Here is a 21,762-nt window from a genome sequence, read left to right on the forward strand (position 1 = left end):
GCTTCAACCTTGTAAGTCAAACTAGTTCAGATAAATTAATATCTTTGTCATTACGCCTCAAGCCCCGGTCAAAACCCTTAGGGGTTTATTGTTTCAAGATCACTTTCTATTTATAACCTAACACATAGGACAACAATCATGTGAAATTTCAAGCTCGTAAGTCAAACGGTTTACGAGAGATGAATATTTATGGCGTCAAAACTCACCCCGCACTTTAACCCCTTACGAGTGCATTATTCGTCTTCAGTCCCGAGCCTGTTAATGCATTCGATGTGTTAAATTTTGTTCAAATAATTTTTAAAAATTCACGACAGAAAATTAGTATGTTTCACTAAGATGTTTTATTCGTGTAGCTTATATGCTACATCAGGATTCAGAGTTTACTTTCCTACCATTATTACTTTTTTCCTTAAATTATTTTGTTTTATTGTAAGTACGGACTGAGGAGGTTAAAGCCACTTTTTATTTAATGTATATTCCATATAAGAGCAACCCTCATATGTCGAACGATTTCAGAGATATGAATATTTATGGTTTCAGGCCTCACCCTCCGGGTCAAAACCTCTCAGGGGTGTCTTGCTTTAAGACCACTTCTAATTGAAATGGCGTATGGCTTTTAGTGCCGGGAGTTCGGCTTGCCAGATGCAGGTCTTTTGATTTGATACCCGTAGGTGATCTGCGCGTCATGATGAGGATGAAATGATGATGAAGACGACACATACACCCAGTCCCCGTGCCAGAGAAATTAACCAATTAAGGTTAAAATTCCCGACCCTGCCGGGAATCGAACCCGGGACCCCTGTGGCCAAAGGCCAGCACGCTAACCATTTAGCCATGGAGCCGGACACCACTTCTAATTTAAAATGTAGGATATATAGGATGAATCAACCTGAAAAATTATAACCACGTATGTAAAACAATTTCAGAGAAATGAATGTGTCTGTTTTCGGGTTTTAACCCCCATTTAACCCTTAAGGTATGAACGTTTTTTTAGAATTGTCTTATGTAACATCTGATTCATAAAGAAACAATCACTGAGTGAAATTTCAACTTTGTCCGGTGACGGTTTCAGAAGAATTAATATTTCGGTTTTCAGGCTTTTACCCTCGCTTCATCCCCCTAAGGGTGGAATTTTTGAAAACTTTTCTTAGTGAGCATCTGCAATGTATAAGGTGCATAGCCAAAATTTCATTTCTCTATAGAGAGTATTTTTGCCTGGGCTTTGCTTGACATTCAGCCAGGACAGTGACTTTTATATACCGTGTGGCGTGCCGGCGTCTCCCACTTGCACTAATAATGAATGCTATATCTAACAACAGATTTCTACAGGGGTACTACCGCCTTCAGGTATGTGACGTCAGAATACGAAGAGATAATCGCTCGCTGCGTGTTCCTCAGATCTACCCGTCTAATGCGCCCCTTTGCTTTAGTAAGTACAGTTTTCGAACGCCTAGCAGTAGGCTAGTATTTGGTACAGCAGCACTACCTTTACTGTCAACATACCGACAATGGATGATGTGTTCAGCAACGTAGAATGTACAGGCATAATTTTAATCTATGAAGACTCTGATCGGAATGCATCTGACGCTGGCAGACGGTATGCGCAGATCTTCCCAAGTGGCCACCTGCCTTCTAAACAAGTATTTTGGTGAAAAGAGTTGCAATTAACTGCTAATGGATTGTTTAAGGCACATACAAGCAACTTTATGGTGGAGTAGAATGTCTGTACGAGCATAAAATAATGAGTTATTATACTTTATTTTCTGTATGTTTTTTTTTTTTACAATTGGCTTTCCGTAGCACTGACACAGATAGGTCTTATGGCGACGAACGGGATAGGAGTGGGAAGGAAGTGGCCGTTGCCTTATTTAAGGTATAGCTCCAGCATTTTCCTGGTGTGATAATGGGAAACCACGGGAAACCATCTTCGGGTCTGCCGACAGTATGGTTCGAACCCTTTATCTGCCGGATGCAAGCTCACAGCCGCGCGCCCCTAACCACACAGCCAACTCGCCCGGTTTTCTGCATTGGCGTATTTTTGTTACAGACATGTGTAGTAATATGACTGCTCTTTGTTTCACATTCAAAATATAGCACATTGTAGCGCTCCTACTGTATGTAGACCAACGATCAGGCATCACATTCATCATTGGCGCATGTGGGACACTTATATCTTGAAAGTATGCGGTTGGAGGGCAACTTGAAATTTCTACTTTTATTATTGCATCAGAATAGAAAAGCATTGACTGTAACTGAATATATATGACTAGCACCTTTGATACAATATTTATAATTTTTCGCGAATGTGTAATCATTTTACAATGATGCTCTAATCATAATTTATCTATTTAAGCAGTATTATGAGTTGCCTCCTGGTTCTGTTGACAGCTTGAATGCTGTATATAGTGGGTTGCCTATCAGCCAGGAGTTACGGTCGTGTTGCCAATACGCACCGTTAATCTTCAATGATTAATACTATTATTGAAATAGCAATAACATGCTACAAATTCCTTTAGTGGTAACGTTTAGAGAGGCCTTCAATGCAGGTACTATCCAATATACTGATGGCATGCTCTAAACATTGATCATATCAGTTGAATCTCACCTGACACAATGCTTTGTAGAACGCACATCACCAGGCTGAGTAGCTCAAACAGTAAAGCGCTGGGCTTCGGAGGTCAAATTGGTATTTGAAGGTGCTCAAAAACATCTTACTGTAAGTAGATTTATTATTATTATTATTATTATTATTATTATTATTATTATTATTATTATTATTATTATTATTATTATTATTATTATTATTATTATTAGGAACATTTCCTAGATTGCTGGGTTACAAATCATATTAACTTGTGTTTCTCAGTCGGTCAACGAGAGAGGGAGTTTCTTTATAGAAAGGAATATCCTGTATTTAAAAGAGATCGATATTTTGAGTTACTTTTGTTTCAGTATTTTAAATCATTTGCTTCGAGATTTGCGTAACTGGTGGTGCACAAAGTTCGTTTTATGTCTTTTCAATTCTTCCTAGCTACAGTAGAATACGAAGTAAGTTTTGTTTTCTAATCCATCAATACGTTAAAAGTGACGGACTAAAATAGCTAGTTCTCTTGAATTGTAACATTAAACATAAATGTGAATTTCGAGTTTATTACTATTCCCAAAAGCTTCTTCTACTCCACAAAATAATGTACAAAAAGGAATATATTTTTTTAAATATTGGCAGTGATACTTGGATGGATTAAGTTGAGTGTAAATTACACTAACTACGTTTTCCTGCTTGGTTATTTCATTCCATGTGTTACCAAGTTTCCTGCCAAATATTTATTGACAAAGGATAACAATGTTTAGTTTAAGTCAATTTAGCTCATAGAATGCGGGAGTTAAGTGGTAAAAATACTCATTATAAAGTGGATACAAGCACTGAGAGCTCTCTGAAAACTATTGGACCGAGCTCGATAGCTGCAGTCGCTTAAGTACGGCCAGTATCCAGTATTCGGGAGATAGTAGATTCGAACCCCACTGTCGGCAGCTCTGAAAATGGTTTTCCGTGCTTTCCCATTTTCACACCAGGCTGTACCTTAATTAAGGCCACGGCCTCTTCCTTCCCACTCCTAGCCATTTCCTGTCCCATCGTCGCCATAAGACCTATCTGTGTCGGTGCTACGTAAAGAAACTAGCCCAAAAAAAAAAACTATTGGAGAGGGCGCCAGTTCGTCTACGGTACACGAAGTCACAATAGTCAGAGGCATTTTTAGCTGTTGAACCAACAGTTGTCCGCCTCTGTTGTGTAGTGGTTAGTGTGATTAGCTGACATCTCCGGTGCCCCGGGTTCGATTCCGGGCTCTGCCACAAAAGTTGAAAATTGGTATGAGGACTGGAACGCGGTCCACTCAGCCTCGGGAGGTCAACTGAGTAGAGGTGGGTTCGATTCCCACCCCAGCCATCCTGGAAGTGGTTTTCTGTGGTTTCCCACTACTCATCCAGGCAAATAACAGGATGGTACGTAACTACGTAGTTAACACGCAAATATTATACAGTGCATCGTGCCTACACAATATTGCTTTCAACTGCTAATCGTTCAGACTAAATGATCTGTGCGGGGCGTGGTGTTTAAATAAGGAACTAATTTCTCAGGACTACAGAGCCTTGATCACTCGTCCTGTTCGTTGCCTATGAGATATACAAGGCTTGTACATAGCTACTCATTTACCGCTGAAAAGATGGCCCGGCCGTGTTCACGGCTTGACCGCTAGATGTCAGGTTTCTGTTCTGTTCTAGACGGACTTCAGCATTGTGATGTACGGAGTAATTGTGGTGCTGTGTTGATATTGTGAGTATTGTTTCTATCAGTGAGTGCCTGTGCAGTCTGTAATAATAATAATAATAATAATAATAATAATAATAATAATAATAATAATAATAATAATAACACAGTAATGGCTTTTTTGCCGTGCGGTTAAGGGCGCGCAGCTGTGAGCATGCATCCGGGAAATAGTGGGTTCGAACCCTGTTGTCGGCAGCCCTGAAAGTGGTTTTCCATGGTTTCCCATTTTCACACCAGATTATTATCATTATCTTACTGGATTTACTTTTACAGTTTTCAGTGGCGCCGAGCTGCTGAAAATGTTGTTCTACAGGAATTCATTTACGTGCCAATAAATTTACCGACACGAGATTGGTGTATATAGCCTAAGTACCTTGAAATACCGCCATATTGGGCCGTAATAGAACCTGTCCCTTTGGGCTAAGGGAAACAGGGCTCTTTCGTTTGAGCCACTCAGTCTGGAAATTATTATTATTATTATTATTATTATTATTATTATTATTATTATTATTATTATTAACATTATTATTAATAATTGAGTGCGTGCAAGTGAACGTGCATGTGTATGGAAACCAGATGTGTAAAGTAAATGGTTATTTAGAAGTCTTTAGAAAAAATGTTTGTCTACAGTATTGTGAATTGAACTCTTTTCTTACCAAATTCTCTCTCCCTGTTGTGAACGAGCTCATTTAGTGGTACCTCTGTTTTCATTTCAACTTCCTAGCTAGACAATAAAGAACAGAGTTTGCAGTCTAGACAATTATGGTCGTACACATTGCGTAGCGCACACCATTTTCACAGCAGGCTAATAAATCCGAGTAGAAGAGTAATGCCCTGCAGAGGGAAAAGATAGCATTTACATTAGAATTACATTAGAATTTCCAAGCTAAAAATACCCTTTTAAAATTATTTTAATCTCCTGAGTAAAAGAACAAGCTTAAGAGGGTATATTTTAGTCGTAATTTTAGCAGTCATCGCCGAGTTACTCTCGTCATATGGGAAATGCAGTGAAAACAGTTTTCAGTGACTACTGTTTTATACAGTTGCGTGCTTTAAGGATACCGAGATTGTTTTCTACCCGAAGGTTTTGGATTAGATTCCTAGCTCATCTAACAATTTGAATCCTCTATTAAATATGGAACGACTTTGTCTCACTATCCTGAGAGTATTTGAGTGGCTGGCTGACACGAGAGACACCGGTTCAGCTCATGGAAGTTAAGTATTAAGGCTGATAAAATCGCCGCGCTGACCGCGTGAACTATAGTGTCTGCAGGTCATTTGGTAGGGTTTTATTCCTAGTGCTGAAGTCCAGATACCTATCCTGAAGCTCCACGTGAGTTTTCATGTGAATATCTAACTAAGGGTTCCCCGTGATTAAAACCTCGACCATATGTGTAAGAAATCAACTACTACTGTTCAAGAAATTTCTATTTTAAGGAAAGGGCAGGTCAGAGAGAGAGAGAGAGAGAGAGAGAGAGAGAGAGAGAGAGAGAGAGAGAGAGAGAGAGAGAGACGCATTTTCTATTGTGTAGATAAATAGCTTTAAGTTCCGAGAATTGAGGTGCCTATGATTTCCAGTTCATATTAACTTGAATCCTTTTTAATATACAGTATATTATGCTATAATTTATACGCATAATGTAATTTCAAGTACTCTGCAATATGTACTGGCTAATTCCAGTCAGATGGTATCGTATTTCATTTTAGATAAAATCAAGTGTTTTGGGAATAATTAAATTATACTGCAATTCTGGACTGTCCACATCAGGTCTGTAATTGATAGGTCTTCCATCATAAAAGCACAAGAATGAAGTTATTACACTGACTCATTGTAACATGAAAAACAAAAAGTAGATAGCTGTCTAAACTTGTCTTTTACAATGAGCCGATTACTTTCACCCATGTTGAATTTATCGCCCGTTCCTGGTGGCAGAATGATGGAGACTGGGGTTGAGCTGGAACTCCAGTGAATAGGGCCCAAATGGTCTCCAGAGAGTCATGTGGCTGGATGTGAATTTATTGCAAGGAATTGTAAGTCTCTCGAAAACACGGATGGATGGATGGATGGATGGATCGATCCTCTAAGGTGGGTTACGGTTGAGCTACCTAACGCCACCCACCAGCAATCTTGCACCTAATCTCTGAGCAGCTGACGAATAGATCACATCAAGCGGAGCATTTCGTCTCTATCGTTGTCTAAACTCCTGCGAAATTCAGTGGCGCTTCTATCCTGGAGTGCACTAGAAAACTGTGGTAACATTATATCTTGTACAGCACAAGTATCAATTTCAGCTGAGTTGAACTAGTTGATTTTAACCCAATAATGATGTACATGACATGGATTAAGGCTTGCCAACCTTTGTGACGAAGTCGTTTAAGCATTGTCCTTCGGCTTGCAAATCAGTGGGTTGTATCTCACCTAAGTATATTGGTATTCGTGGATGATTAAATATCTCCATATCGTTAGCTTATGGCACGTTATAAAACCTCTGGAGGTGGCACTGGTGGCAGTGATTACTATTTTAATAATAATAATAATAATAATAATAATAATAATAATAATAATAATAATAATAATAATAATAATAATAATAATAATAATAATAATAATAATGTTATTTGTTTCAAGTCCCACTAACTACTTTAACGGTTTTTGGAGACGCCGCGGTGTCGGAATTTAGTGCCACAGGAGTTCTTTTCTTCTTCTCCTATATCTACCGCTTCTTCCCACACCTGTGGGGTCGCGGGTGTGAACTGTGTCGCACATGTGGATTTGACATTGTTTTACGGCCGGATGCCCTTCCTGACGCTAACCCTATATGGAGGGATGTAATTACTATTCCGTGTTTCTGTGGTGGTTGGTAGTGTAGTGCGTTGTGTGAATATGAAGAGGAAAGCGTTGGTACAAACACTCAGTCCACGGGCCAGAAGAATTAATTAGAGGCGATTCAAGTCCCCGAATCGAACCTGGGACCCTCTGAACCGAAGACCTCAACGCTGACCATTCAGCCAACGAGTTGGACTCCCACAGGAGTTATTTTACGTGCCAGTAAATCTACCGACACGAGGCTGACGCATTTGAGCACCTTCAAATACCACCGGACAGAGCCAGGATCGAACCTGCCAAGTTGGGGTCAGAAGGTCAGTGCCTCACCCATCTGAGCCACTCAGCCCGGCAATTACTATTTTTAAAAGACGTACAACTGGACAACTGTTCATTCGTATACAATGGAAGAGATCCTACACTTCAGAAAATGAATGTTTCGGCATAAGTATGAGAAGGACCACATAGGCGGAAAATGAAATATACCCTTGCCTTCACAATTCTAAGATCGTCGGGATCGTACGAGATCAAGAGTTGAACAAGATATGTCTAATAGGAGAGACTAGGGGTCTGGCACAAGTAAAATGAATGACAGGCTCAGCTAGGAGCCCTATGGCGGTCAAACCACGATCCCGAGTTGAGAGCCCGTGGGGTTCAACTCTACAACAGGCAGAGTTTACCGTAGATAATGTTATACCGACCCCACCCACAAGGGGAAAAATCTTTGCAAAATCCTGAAACCTCTTAAAATACCTAATAATTGAAAGAATGTAAATATAAAAACTCTAAAGCAAGAATTTATCACGATAAAGCTCTCCTTATGTATTAAATATTTGCAAAATATAATTCACCTCCATGTAGATAAAATCACTGTAGATACCCAAATGAACTGTCCAGTTGATTCTGAGAAATTTGTACCTGTGAGTTAATGATACAATACGGTGTGCTCATTACTTCTTTGTGTGACTGCTCATCTACAGTAACGATCAGAATTTAAGACCACCAAATAAAATGGTAGATATTTCCCATTGACGGAATAAATAAATAAATAAATAAATAAATAAATAAATAAATAAATAAATAAATAAATAAATAAATAAATAAATAAATAAATAGCGATCTCGTTAATAAGTCACGACAATGGTAATATGACATGGATTTGCAGACCTTGTTTTAGTACTGTTTTACTTGCTTACTCCGTTCCTATCACATGCTTTATTCACACGTCACTGCTGTGTTGTCACTAAGGTTCGGAGCTAATGAAAAGTCATATTTCATTCCTGAGGTCTTTTTACCCGAAAACTGAAACATAACTCTGAATTAAAAGCAATTTAATGTTGCATATCAATGCATATTTTGGCTAATTTTATTGCGTTGGTCAAATTTAGGTCATTTGAGTGATATAAGGTTATATTTGTTTATATTTTGAGCATCTTTTGTTTAAATCGAGGCGTTAGTTGTAACATAGTACATGTTATCTGCGTCGAATTTCAAATACAGGATTTCAAAATACTGTAGTAGATGTATTTTCCTTTCTTTTTTCGAAGAAGACAGGCATCACGTTTAGAAGACACGAATCCGAGAAAGAGATGCTTTACGAACGTATACCGACAGATACCAAAAATCATGCCAGCTTTGTAGTTTTCTAGAAAATCAGAATGAAAACTACGCCTCAGAGCTGTGATACTGAATGAATGTATAAAGTGTTAATTTACCTACTGTGCCTCTGTGAGCTTGCAAATTTAAATGTGCCTGTTGTATTATCATTAATTTCTTCTTTACACGTTTAATGTTTGCAATACTCCACCTATCCCTGAAATGCGTAATTTTATCTTTATTTAGGTCATATTTTGGCTAGTTTTTAGGGCATATTTCCTTTCATATTTTGCACTTCTTTAGACCATAAGTTCCAAACCCCAGTTATTATTATTCTTCGTTCGCGCAGTCGTTTGACACTTGATTTTGACACACTCTTCTTCCCCAAGGTACACAAAATAAATGTATGACTTACTTGTTGAGAGTCAACTATCCCCGAGGCTGAGTGAAATGTACAGAAATGAGTTCGCTGTGCTACCTTTAGAGTAATATTTGAACTAACCATAGGGAGTAACTTGACTCCTATAGCTCACTCAGTGACCTCGTATTTAACCTGGTAATGAAATGTCGTATGGCTTTTAGTGCCGGGATATCCCAGGACGGGTTCGGCTCGCCAGGTGCAGGTCTTTCTATTTGACACCCGTAGGTGACCTGCGCGTCGTGATGAGGATGAAATGATGATGGAGACAACACATACACCCAGCTCCCGTGCCATTGGAATTAACCAATTAAGGTTAAAATCCCCGACCCTGCCGGGAATCGAACCCGGGACCCTCTGAACCGAAGGCCAGTACGCTGACCGTTCAGCCAACGAGTCGGACATTTAACCTGGTGAAGACGACGGAATGTAAATTTCGAAAGGTAAATATTGAAAGTACGCCTCTGTGGTGTAGTGGTTAGTGTGATTAGCTGCTACCCCCGGAGGACCGGGTTCGATTCCCGGCTCTGCCACGACATTTTGAAAAGTGGTACGAGTGCTGGAACGGGGTCCACTCAGCCTCGGGAGGTCAACTGAGTAGATATGGGTTCGATTCCCACCTCAACCATCCTGGAAGTGGTTTTCCATGGTTTTGCACTTCTACTCCAGAAAAATGGCGGGATGGTACCTAACTTAAGGCCACGGCCGCTTCCTTCCATTTTCCTTGTCTATCCCTTCCAATATTCCCATCCCCCCACAAGGCCCCTTTTCAGCACAGCAGGTGAAGCCGCCTCGGCGAGGTACTGGTCATTCTCCCCAGTTGTATCGTCCGACTCAGAGTCTGAAGCTCCAGGACCCTACCCTTGAGGCGGTAGAGGTGGGATCCCTCGCTGAGTCCGAGGGAAAAGCCGGCCCTGAAGGGAAAACAGATAAAGAATAAGAAGACGAAGAAATTTTGAAAAATATAAATGTACAAAGTGGAACCTGTACGGAATTTAATTGATCTCATAAGTGACAGTTGTAAATTGTAAAGTTGTCAACATAAACTACAACTAAACTGGAAGACTTGAATGATAATGGTTACAGGGCAGCATGTGTAAGGTAAGCTCACCGCACGCACATATGGATCGTTAAGTCTGTACAGATGCTGCAGGGGAACGAGTCCTGTGCTCAATCACACCTGCACTGCCTCTACGTGAGCAAAAGATAGTAGCTATCAGTGAGACAAGCAGGCATTGTACATCAACATGGGTGGATGTTAGGATATGGCACAGTGGCAAGAAGGAGCAATCGTGTTTGGTTGTGCCCCATGGCCATGGATGAATTTGTCGGTGTTTCGCAGCGGACTGCTCAACGTCTTCTACACGTGGCCACGAAACACGACGTCAGAATTGTGGTCTGAAAAGGATCCTGACTGAGAGGAACCAGTGACTTGTTTCACGGCTTGTGAATCAAAATCATTTCCAAACCCGACAGGAATTGCTGCAGTCAGTGAATGATGGTCCATCCCAACCTGTTAGCGCTAGAATATTGCGACGGGAACTTCATGCAGTGGATATTTGGAGTAGGTCACCTCGCAACTACCCGTAATTTTGGATGCAGTAATTGCAAGCTGAGGTGGAAGACAGCTATAATGTATAAAACAACTACAGAATAGTCGATCTGCAAGACCGATGTATGTTTGGGAACTCGAAAGTGACATGTGTACGCATAAAAATGTATACATTACTTGGCTATTGTTTTGTGTTTCTCTGAAACTGTTTCAATCTCATTCCAGGCCATGTTTAAGCCATGGGACAACGTTAGCTGTAGCCCGGGGTGGAAACTTTGGGGCAGAACAGATTTCTAATTTTTTTTTCAAATCGACATTTCATATTATAATATCCGTTAGTATTCGCGCTGACGACACAAGCTTTTCCATAGGTTTTTCAAAGAATGACCAATTATTGATTAAAGAACGTGTTACCTTCAAATACATAGGTACTGATGTTTGATGTCCGAGAGTACGTATATCGTAGAATTTACGCTTGTACCTTCCTTACTGATATGGCGCAGATCATATTACTTCAAAGGCAAGTACAATCTGTTTTACGCACTTTGAATCGAGAAAATGGTTTGAAAAATATATATTCAAAAATGTGCGCAAGTTTTCGTTTGTATCTCTGCTCCGCTGTATCCAACATTTTATTTTTCGTCATTGAAACAAATCAAATTCGTTTTCAATTTTCTAACGAAAGCTTCCAGACTTTTCTTTACTGTAAACTGGGAGTGAACTCTTAACATTCATAGGTTGGCATGGAATGCTGGCCTTCTGAGCCCAAATTAGAGGGATGGATACCGGTTCAGTCCTTTGGTATTTGAAGTTGCTCAAGTACGTGAGTTTCGTGTCGTTAGTTTCACTGACACGCAAGATAACTCCTACTAGAATATGTTGCGGGATCTAGGAATCTCCGGAAACCATAAAAAAGTAGCTAATGTCACGTAAATCCAATTAAATTATTATTTTCTTAATATGCATAAGGCTATGATGATGAGATCAATGCCTCTACCCAACAGACAGTACGAAAGAAACGTATTCAGCACTGACCTCATATTGGTACCATCCACAGTTTTAGTGATTTTTGAAGTGTTATTTAGTTTTCTTATTCATTGTTTTTAATTGGTATATTGATTACTGCTACGAAGATTCATTTCACTTCACAGCCGACGCCGTAGAGAAACGGGACATGGGTCGGACATAAAATTGGTATATTGATTATTCATTTCATTATCTTCTTTCATATTAATTTTATATATGCCGCCTATTTCTATGGGGGTGGGGATTGTATCAATGGTAGCCCTGGCTGGCAAAAGTTTTAAATACGGCTCGGATCACAGGTGGCGGAGAACGCGTGATGTGGAAACAGATATAACATGAACCAATGTCATTGTACAGCAGGGCCTCTCAAACACCCAAAATCTTACGCGTGCAAATCTAGGCGCAAGAGCTCCGTGCACTGTGCATCGGTTCCACTCGGCTAGGCTCGGAACAACGGTTCGTCTCTGGGCTACTCGGCTCAACTCAGCTCGGATTTGGGGCACTGCGGAGCAAGTGAGAAAGACGGAGACAGGGGGAGCGAGCGAGACAGGCGTGGGGAAAGTGAGAGACAGCGCTATTGCTCCAAATCTGGGCAGCCAAGCGAAGTCGTCTTTTTCACCGTGCACAGTGCATGCACCGGGCGCGTGCACTCTGAGAGGCCCTGTTGTACAGCGTTGAGCTTTCCAATCTTCCTTTCTGAACAACTAATATAAATCGAAGATAGCACAGAATGGAAGTTTACTCGAAAAAGACACAAAAAACATTTCTAGACGAAACAGTAATAAGACAATTTTTCGAAACAAGAACGCAATGTCCTCTTTAAAGACTTGCCAATTAGCATAATTCTGTGTAACACACACTCGTGTAAACAGTAACGAAAAAAAAAAAACCTTTTCAGTACCGTACTCATCTCGAGGTTGAATATGAACAGATGGACAGTATTAATCAGAAAGGAACGGAGCATCATAGAGTACATTCTGATAAAACTGAAGTCAAAATTAAAGCAACGGATCCTTTGTACTGAAATTATTTTCTTTTTTTTGCTATGGGCTTTACGTCGCACCGACACAGATAGGTCTTATGGCGACGATGGGATAGGGAAGGCCTAGGAGTTGGAAGGAAGCGGCCGTGGCCTTAATTAAGGTACAGCCCCAGCATTTGCCTGGTGTGAAAATGGGAAACCACGGAAAACCATTTTCAGGGCTGCCGATAGTGGGATTCGAACCTACTATCTTCACAGCGGTGTACTGAAATTAAATGGATAAGATAAGTTACTGTATAAAAGGACCAATGGCTTCTTTGCCCTGAAAACAAATGGATAACACTGATTTAAAGGGGGCAGATATCTGACGTGATGTTCTAGTGCAGTTTTTCAAGATGATTTTAAATCTGAAAACCATCTTGCTCTATCACGTCAGATTTTGAAGATGCTGACAATGTTTTATTTTTTATGGAACGCTGTTCCATGAATTGTTTTCATAGTTTTTCGTTATGTTTCATGCAAAGCCGAATATTTTCATTTCCTGACAGTGGACATTATGGGGTCCAGAGGTTGCATGCATTCACCGGATCTGTTTTTCTACGTATGCGAATATGTAACAAACAAATCAAATATGTTGCATTTGCACTAATCTTAGTTAAAGCCATATTCATTAGTACTCCATGCAGCAATCAGTGCTCTAGTGAAACTTCTGTCAGTGAGTTGTTTTCCTTTGATACTATGTTAAACATACGTAAATGGTCGATGTCGTATATCTCAAAAACGGTGGGTGATAGAGACAAAATAATGGATTGCATAGTTTGAATAAACATGTTTCAATTGTCTTAGAACGCATGTTGGATATCATGATATGGACTGAAAGTCACTTTTTGTTGATCAGTGTAATTCATATAAAGGTACCACTGACCACTGGCTAATGGCTGAAAATAAAAATGTCCATTTTATATAAAACTGAAACTGGCGATTACCTACCTGATTCCTCTCTCCTGAAATAAAACCTCTGTTTTTCATACCGAGGAAATTTTTTGATATCGAGAGTGTTCAACTGTTTGATGATTAATGGATTTAAAACTGATTCCATTCGCTGAAAACAGGTGACGGTAAACCACACTCAAAAACACCACTTTTGTATTTTTTATAATTTTGAGGATTAGTTCTTTTATGCTTAAAAAAAAAGGAAAATGCTATTTGTTCGGGGCGTGGACCTACAAAGATCTTTTGTCCCTACTTGCACCATATGTTATGAACCTGCGTGTATTTGAATATTGCGGAAGTGTAGAGTGTTGAATGTGAGGAAAGGAACGTTAAGGACGACACAAACACCCAGTCCCCAGGCCAGGGATATTAAAATGGAAACAATACAACGAAGGGAAACACGTATTTTGAAGCTTAAATGAGACTGTTCTCGCAAGCAGCACACTTCAACTCGCCATGCGGTTTGATAACTTCACTTGTTCCAAACAGGTGAGCTTAGTGTCTCTATCTCTCGAAAAAAATGTAAACTAAATCCAAAAGCTACTATTGATGTCTTTTCCTGACATCTGGGAGTCCATTAAGGTACTTATACAGCCATCCGAACACAAAGCCGATAGATCGGCACGCTGAGTGTTTTAAGCAATACCACTCGAGCCGATAGATCGGCTTGCTGAGCGTATAAGAGTTAATCATTTACAATTCAAAACCCCTGACCCGGCCGGGAATCGAGCCGGGGGCCACCGGGTGGCAGGCGGACGCGTTGCCTCCTACACCGCGGGGCAGGACTCTTTTATGCTTAATGACGTGCACTAATAAAGAATGTCTCACTATTCCAGGGCCAGGCTGAGTAGCTGAAATGATACAACGTTAGCCTACTGAGATCAAGTTAGCAGGGTCAGTCCGGTGGTACAGGGCGAGTCCAACAAGGGTTGTCGTCATTCCTGCATTCCAGACGTCGGTAAATGAGAGTGCATTCACGGTCACACCAGTCCCGTACGTCCGTAGAAAACTCATCAACTTCGATGAATGGATAATGAAGTTGTAAAACAGAAAACAATAAAACGTACCCAGTTAAAGAAAAGTAGCCTAATATTGGGTACCTTCTTTATTTATTGAATACATCAAGGTTTTCATACATTCGTGTCTATGAATAGTATAGATTGGTTCTGCAACTATTTCTCTACATTGTAGAGTGTAATTCATATTCATAAAACACACATTTCTAATTATTACATTTCTTAAATTATTGAAATTGGTTTCCTAATATGTGTTGGTGCTTAATATGAGGTGATGGAGGTTCCTAGTATGGGATTAGATTTCTAAGCTAAATACATAAACTACAACTGCAGACAGTTAGCAGAATAATGAATGGATGCACAGATTCATTGAAAACTCGACAAGGTTACATTTGCTTACTGTTAATGTTTGAACGCCAACGGCCATAGCCGTGTTGAAACACCTGATCCGGTGAGATCTCCGAAGTTAATCAACATTGGGCTTGGTCAATATTTGGATAGGTTGTCACGCGCTGTTGGATGGGGGTAAAGGAATGGAGGAGCGGGAAGGATCTGGCCACCCTACCGCACATAAACTCCGGCTCAGGCACACCTCTGCGGAGGTTAGAACCTGCCTTCGGGCAGAATACCCCCCTCCCCTTAATGTTTGAGCATTCTCATTTTCTTTGTCCATGATTTCTTTATCCGTACACTTTTCGCAGAGGAATCTGGCCGAAGAATCACTTGCAATAATTGGTGTGTGCCCTCTTCGAACATTACCTACACCTTGTCCAGATTTCTTTCTGTCTGTCTTCCGGGAAAAGGCCTGCAAAACAGACACACTCCGCATCTTCGTCATCCTCATTTTCGTTTCTCCAGTCGCCCTTTTCTGCGAGGAGGTAGTGGCATTCTTTGATTTCTGCAACATGAACTGACCTTTGTACGGTGAACTTGTAATATCGCAAGTTGTTCCAGCTATGGAGGAACTTGTGACTCCCAGTGCGCTCGGCTACTCATTCATCGTTGATAAATAAATAAATAAATAAATAAATAACTAAATAACTAAATAAATAAATAAATAAATAAATAAATAAATAAATAAATAAATAAATAAATAAATAAATAAATAAATAAATAAATAAATAAATAAATAAATAAATAAATAAATAAATAAATAAATAAATAACCAATCCTCTTTAACTGCCTACTTGAAAAAGTCATTCGTGAGTGGACGAAAATGCTACAGGATGACTCTGGATTGAGAATAGGCTACACGAAAGACAAGTTAACAGTCAACTGTTCAGCCTTCGCAGACGACCTTACACTCCTGGCATCCAGTGTGGAGGAAGCTATCCATCAACTATCCTCTCTCGACCACATGGCAGCTAAAGTAGGGCTGAAGATCGCCATCAACAAAACACAGTTTATCACCAACATCAAAGATGCACCCAAATCAATCCCACTGGGGGACAAAACAATCCCACTATCGGCAGCCCTGAAGACGGTTTTCCGTGGTTTCCCATTTTCACACCAGGCAAATGCTGGGGCTGTACCTTAATTAAGGCCACGGCCGCTTCCTTCCAACTCCTAGGCCTTTCCTCTCCCATCGTCGCCATAAGACCTATCTGTGTCGGTGCGACGTAAAGCCCCTAGCAAAAAAAAAAAAAAAAAAAAAAATACAAAGGACTAACTCCTTCAAATACCTAGGAGAATGGATAACCCCAAACATGAATGAAGATCAGGCCATGAACAGCAGATGCATCAATTTGGAAAATGCCTACCACCTATGTACAAGCATGTACAAATCCAAATCCCTCTCCCTTAACCTCAAAATCAGGCATTACACTACTGTAGTGAGACCGTCAGTACTACACGCCTCAAAATGCCTAAACATGGTAAGAAAGGGCAACTTAGAAAACTGGAGATGAAGGAAAGGAAGATCCTGAGAAAAATCATGGGCCCTATTAAAGAAGAAGGCAAGTACAGAATCAGGCACAACAACGAACTGTACCAACAATTGGAGAGCATTACAACATCTATGAGGAAGAGGAGATTGAACTTCTTCGGCCATGTCATGAGAATGGACAATCAGAGACTCACCTCCAGAATCTTCCACACCATCTCTAGAGGGAAAGCGACTAATGCCAAGTGGGCAAGCCTCGTCAGAAAAAACCTTCAAGAATTGGACATTGCTCCCAGTGAAATTAATGACAGGAATAGGTACAGAACGTTGATCAGAACATCAAACTCTCTCCAGTCACTAACAGAAAAAACAGTACGTCCGGGAGGAGGTGTGAAATGGACTCAGGAGCGAAAAGACATTCAAAGCGCAAGAATGAAGGAGTACTGGTCAAAGAAGAAAGCTGCTAGAGATAAGAACCACGTGGTCCATAGCAGGCCCAAACGGAACTTTAAAAAAATTAATTAATTAATTACAAATTTTGAAATAGAATTATTACTATTATTATTCAGCTAGCAGTCAGTTATTTTCCACAATGAATAAACGGAAATAATTCTAATAACATTCATACAAAAAAACAATGCGAGTTTCCTAATATGTACCCCATAATATGACCTCACTACCCCTAATAGGGAACTTGGCATGTTGGGTTAATCAAGCTTTCAGCTAAAGTAGAATTGCAGTTAGGCCAAGATCTAAAGCAGCAACTGATAGCTTAATGTTCATACTGTCACTCAAAAGGAAATTTGTTGAGAAACTGCGGGTGTAGGTAAAGATGCCAATATCTACAAATTATCTCGAGGAGCGAATTTCCTCTTTCAATTCACTATAGCGGTCTTTCACGCAAGAATGTGGGAGCGTACTGGCAGAACGCGTTTCAGCGTGCGCTTTTGTAGTTCGTTAAGTCTCACCGCATTTTTCAGTACCTCTCGGCTTAGATATTTAAGTCCCCATAATAGGAACCACCCTGAGGGCAGTTTTCTCTACAGTAAGTAATGAAAATGCTGTCCCTTATCCTGTAGACAAGCTCTGTAGCGTGTGGTATTAGGCCTATTCTTGCTGATACTTTGTAATTCAGCCTTATGAATCTTAAACATTTCCGAGAGAACTGTATTTAAAATTCTACAGCACATGAAAATACTCTGTTCAGCGCCTTCAGAAGCTATGAAATGTACTAAATCGATCTGTCGTATAAGAAGCAATCACGCTGTATGTTGTACGAAGGCTTATCGCAGACTAGCTGATGTCATGTCATCACTGGACGAATTATGTGGGTCAGATGGCTATGCATCATCCACTCGATCAGACACGGCACAGGAAATGCTCAACAACTGAGACTCGCACTTTATATGCAGGGGCTCAAATAAAAGAGCTCAAGAAAACTGTAAAAGAATTTACTAGTTTGTAAAAACCAATTATTATTGCAAAAATCGGATCGACACAGTGATCATCAAAGAAAGGATAGCAAGTATTATAGCGCTCTCAGAGAATGGCTCTGCTATGAACCACACAAATGCAGGTGCCTTGCTTTTTTTTTTTTTGTGAGATGTTTCATCCTTGTTCGAGGGTTACAGGCAGCTGCGATAGTAATATATTCCATATTTTGCTTTCGACGGGCTATGGATTTCGTCCAGATTCTCGTTGACAACTCCGCATCTGTTCCTTGTCAGAGAGAGTTATATCCAATTCCACATCTCACAAACTCATGACAATAGTTATGAAGACACACAGCAAAAATACACATTGCATTTCTAAAAGCGATATATCGGGGCAGTTTTCTAATGTTTCTAAATTCATAATTTCTGCAATACCTGGCCGTAATTTATGAAGTCCAGCGAAATATATTCAGTCATATGCAAATGAACAGAGAAAACACTCACTGAATTCCAGGGGCAGATGTTTATGCTCTAGGTGACGTTTCGTGGAATTCGAATGCGGCCTCTAATTTTGAGTGGAACCATACATCAAACTGTGCCATCATAAGAATCATTGTCATCGTCATAATAAAAATGAAGGTTAACTCTTATTCGTACGGAACGCTTCGCACACTTACTCTTTATTCATGCCACAGATTAAAGCATGCAGTTAGTATCATAATTAGCACTTTTGACTACTTACGGCTGATGTCTAGCTATGAAGAACTGCACACCTGCAAGACAAGGTTTAACGTTAACAAAACAAAATAGTAATTGAATATTTAATTAAAGCTATAGTTAATATCAGTCACCTGAAATTGCATTCCACTATAGAACCCAATAAAAAATTAAAGACACACTTTTTGCAAGAACTCACATCGGTAAGGTACACAATGAAAGACAATGAATATATTTGTGACATAAACTACTATGAAAGTTCACATTTATAATAAAAGCACTACAAAATGCAAAACAATACTCAAACATATATGGCAGTTTAATATCGTTCAGATGAATGTCAATGTGTTAGAGTTGAAAATAAATTCCCTGAAAATGTCTAGCATTATCACAACCGAAACATAAAAATAAGCACTAAACAGAGAAGTCAGTTTGAATAAATACGGTTCATATAAACTAATGTAGCTTGCAGATACAGTAATGATTACTTTTCATAATCACATGAACGATCATTATTCGCTTGTTGTTCTATGCATATTTACTTGACAGTTTTCTGAAACAATGAATGCTTGCGTGGCTGATGAAAATATAATGAATGTGTTTATTTATCTTATTTTCCAACACATCCTAAACTTACTGTGGCATTATTTAACGAGACAGATATTGTGTTATTACTCACCTCCATGCTTCCGCGTCATCGGAATACGTTGCAATATATCTGATAATGTCGGGTTGAGTAGCTCGGTGGTAGAACGTTGGCTTTCTGTGCCCAACTTAGCACGTTTGATCCTAGCTTAATCCGTTGGTATTTGGAAGAGCTCAAATACGTCAGCTTCGTGTCGGTAGATTTACTGGCACTTAAATAACTACTGGGGGACAAAATTTCGGCACCTCAGCGTCAGCGAAAACCGTAAAAGTAGCTAAAGGGACGTAAATTATTATTATTATTATTATTATTATTATTATTATTATTATTATTATTATTATTATTATTATTATCATAGAACTGGCACACTCCGTAGTGATTGACTAACTGACGCATCTCCAGCTTAACACTTCAAATGGGCCAGTGGAAAATTTTGGAAAGAACATGTTGCAATTTCGGCTTCTAGATAATTTCGGGTGCTTCTCCAATGCTGGCCGCTTGCAAACATCTTCCAAGGGGCTCGGCCAATTTCCCCATCACTTGCCTCAACAATTCGCCGGGGCTATAGTTCTGTTTGCCGGTAGCCTCATCCATATTGTCGACACCCCACCTCCCACCGGCCAACAAAAGGTCGGTTGGCCTTCTATATCTGCAGTAGACGTAAAAAAAAAACGAAAAAAAAACCGGCCTTTATCGTAGACACAGCTGCAAGTTTTATGGCGTAAAATACGTCTTTCTCACGGAAATGAAGGAATGGTTACATGTTGTTAAATGCACCTATAGCGACTCCCAGTCCACAGGCTCTTTCTTTTTTTTTTCTTGCTAGGGGCTTTACGTCGCACCGACACGGGTAGGTCTTATGGCGACGATGGGATAGGAAAGACCTAGGAGTGGGAAGGAAGCGGCCGTAGGCTTAATTAAGGTACAGTCCCAGCATTTTCCTGGTGTGAAAATGGGAAACGATGGAGAGCCATCTTCAGGCTGCCGACAGTGGAGTTCGAACCCACTATATTGCGGATGACGCTTATTTTGTTCTTTTACTTACTGCCATGTTCACTTCTGGTAGACTAATCTGAGCACCCTCACCCACAATCGGGAAGAGGCATCCTGAGAAGTTTACATGCGACAGGGTGGATATTAACTTACGTTCTTATCTTCTTTAGTGTCGCAAGATAAACTTCTGCAAGTAACTTTGACAACTGAACAACCCTGTGTCAAACATTCCAATATTTACTATTTCTGGCTGCGTCGGGAATTGGTGGTGATAGTTTTGTTCTCGAAGTGAATCTGTGATAGTTTGAAAACTGTTGCTCCACTGGAAAATAGTTCGAACCACCCCTGCATGAGCAGTACCCAAACTCCCTAGAACACGTACGCGGCGCAACGCGAGGAAAATGTTTAATAAATAAAGACGTGCACTGCGGGAACTATTCTGTTTTACATTTCAGCCGTAGTAAACTAACTGGTGAATTCTTCTTGATACCCGTTCTTTGATTGACTTCTACGAAACAAATCGGTTGATATTAGGTTCCTTGGAAATAAGAAGCGCATGTGGCAAATTTTAGCAAAAAATGTTAACGAGGGGAAAAAATTTCTCCCCCGTGTTCATTCGGATTTTGTCCTTCAACTTCTTTATACTGGAATTTGTCCTCACGGCCACATTGTGAAGTACGACAACAATGTCTCGTATACTCCTCAAATTGTGATACAGCTTCCTGAACGTTTGTTTTAATAAACCAATGCAATGTTCGACAGTACAACTCTTCCGAAAGAGCTTCACATTACAAGGCCTCTGGCATCCTGTTAGCTGACCCAATCTTTAAAAAGGTTCAATAAATATAGAAATATAGTGTTTCTTTTTCAAATGCGAATCGGAATCAGTAGATAACTTATCAGTTTGAGTGTATCATTGATGACACCAGGGAAGCCATTCTCTCGAAATCTCTCTATTTCTACTTTTGGTCCGCTTTTGGTCAAGTTATAATTTGAAACGACCGAGCTCGATAGCTGCAGTCGCTTTAGCGCGGCCAGTATCTAGTATTCGGGAGATAGTGGGTTCGAACCCCACTGTCGGCAGCGCTGAAGATGGTTTTCCGTGGTGTCCCATTTTCACACCAGGCAAATGCTGGGGCTGTACCTTAATTAAGGCCATGGACGCTTCCTTCTCACTCCTAGCCCTTTCCTGTCCCATCGTCGCCATAAGACCTATCTGTGTCGGTGCGACGTAAAGCAACTTGCAAAAAAAAAAATTTTTTTAAAATGAAACTATAAGTTGCTGATAGAGAGGATGACTTTCCTTATTGTTTTAAATAAAACAGTGTAATATTGAAACAGTCAGCAACATCTCCGA

At 40.1% G+C, this 21,762-nt stretch overlaps 1 protein-coding gene across 1 annotated transcript in view; it reads right to left on the reverse strand.

The window, feature by feature from the left end:
- Positions 1–21,762, reverse strand: part of LOC136867248 (probable G-protein coupled receptor No18) — a 1,741,601-nt gene that overhangs the window by 804,292 nt on the left and 915,547 nt on the right. Inside the window, exon 4 of the mRNA XM_068227059.1 lies at positions 18,792–18,822. The gene's annotated coding sequence lies outside the window, so the exon portion shown is untranslated. The remainder of the gene's footprint in view (positions 1–18,791; positions 18,823–21,762) is intronic.

Source organism: Anabrus simplex, chromosome 3 (assembly GCF_040414725.1).
Source record: "Anabrus simplex isolate iqAnaSimp1 chromosome 3, ASM4041472v1, whole genome shotgun sequence".
NCBI classification, from domain to species: Eukaryota; Metazoa; Arthropoda; class Insecta; order Orthoptera; family Tettigoniidae; genus Anabrus; species Anabrus simplex.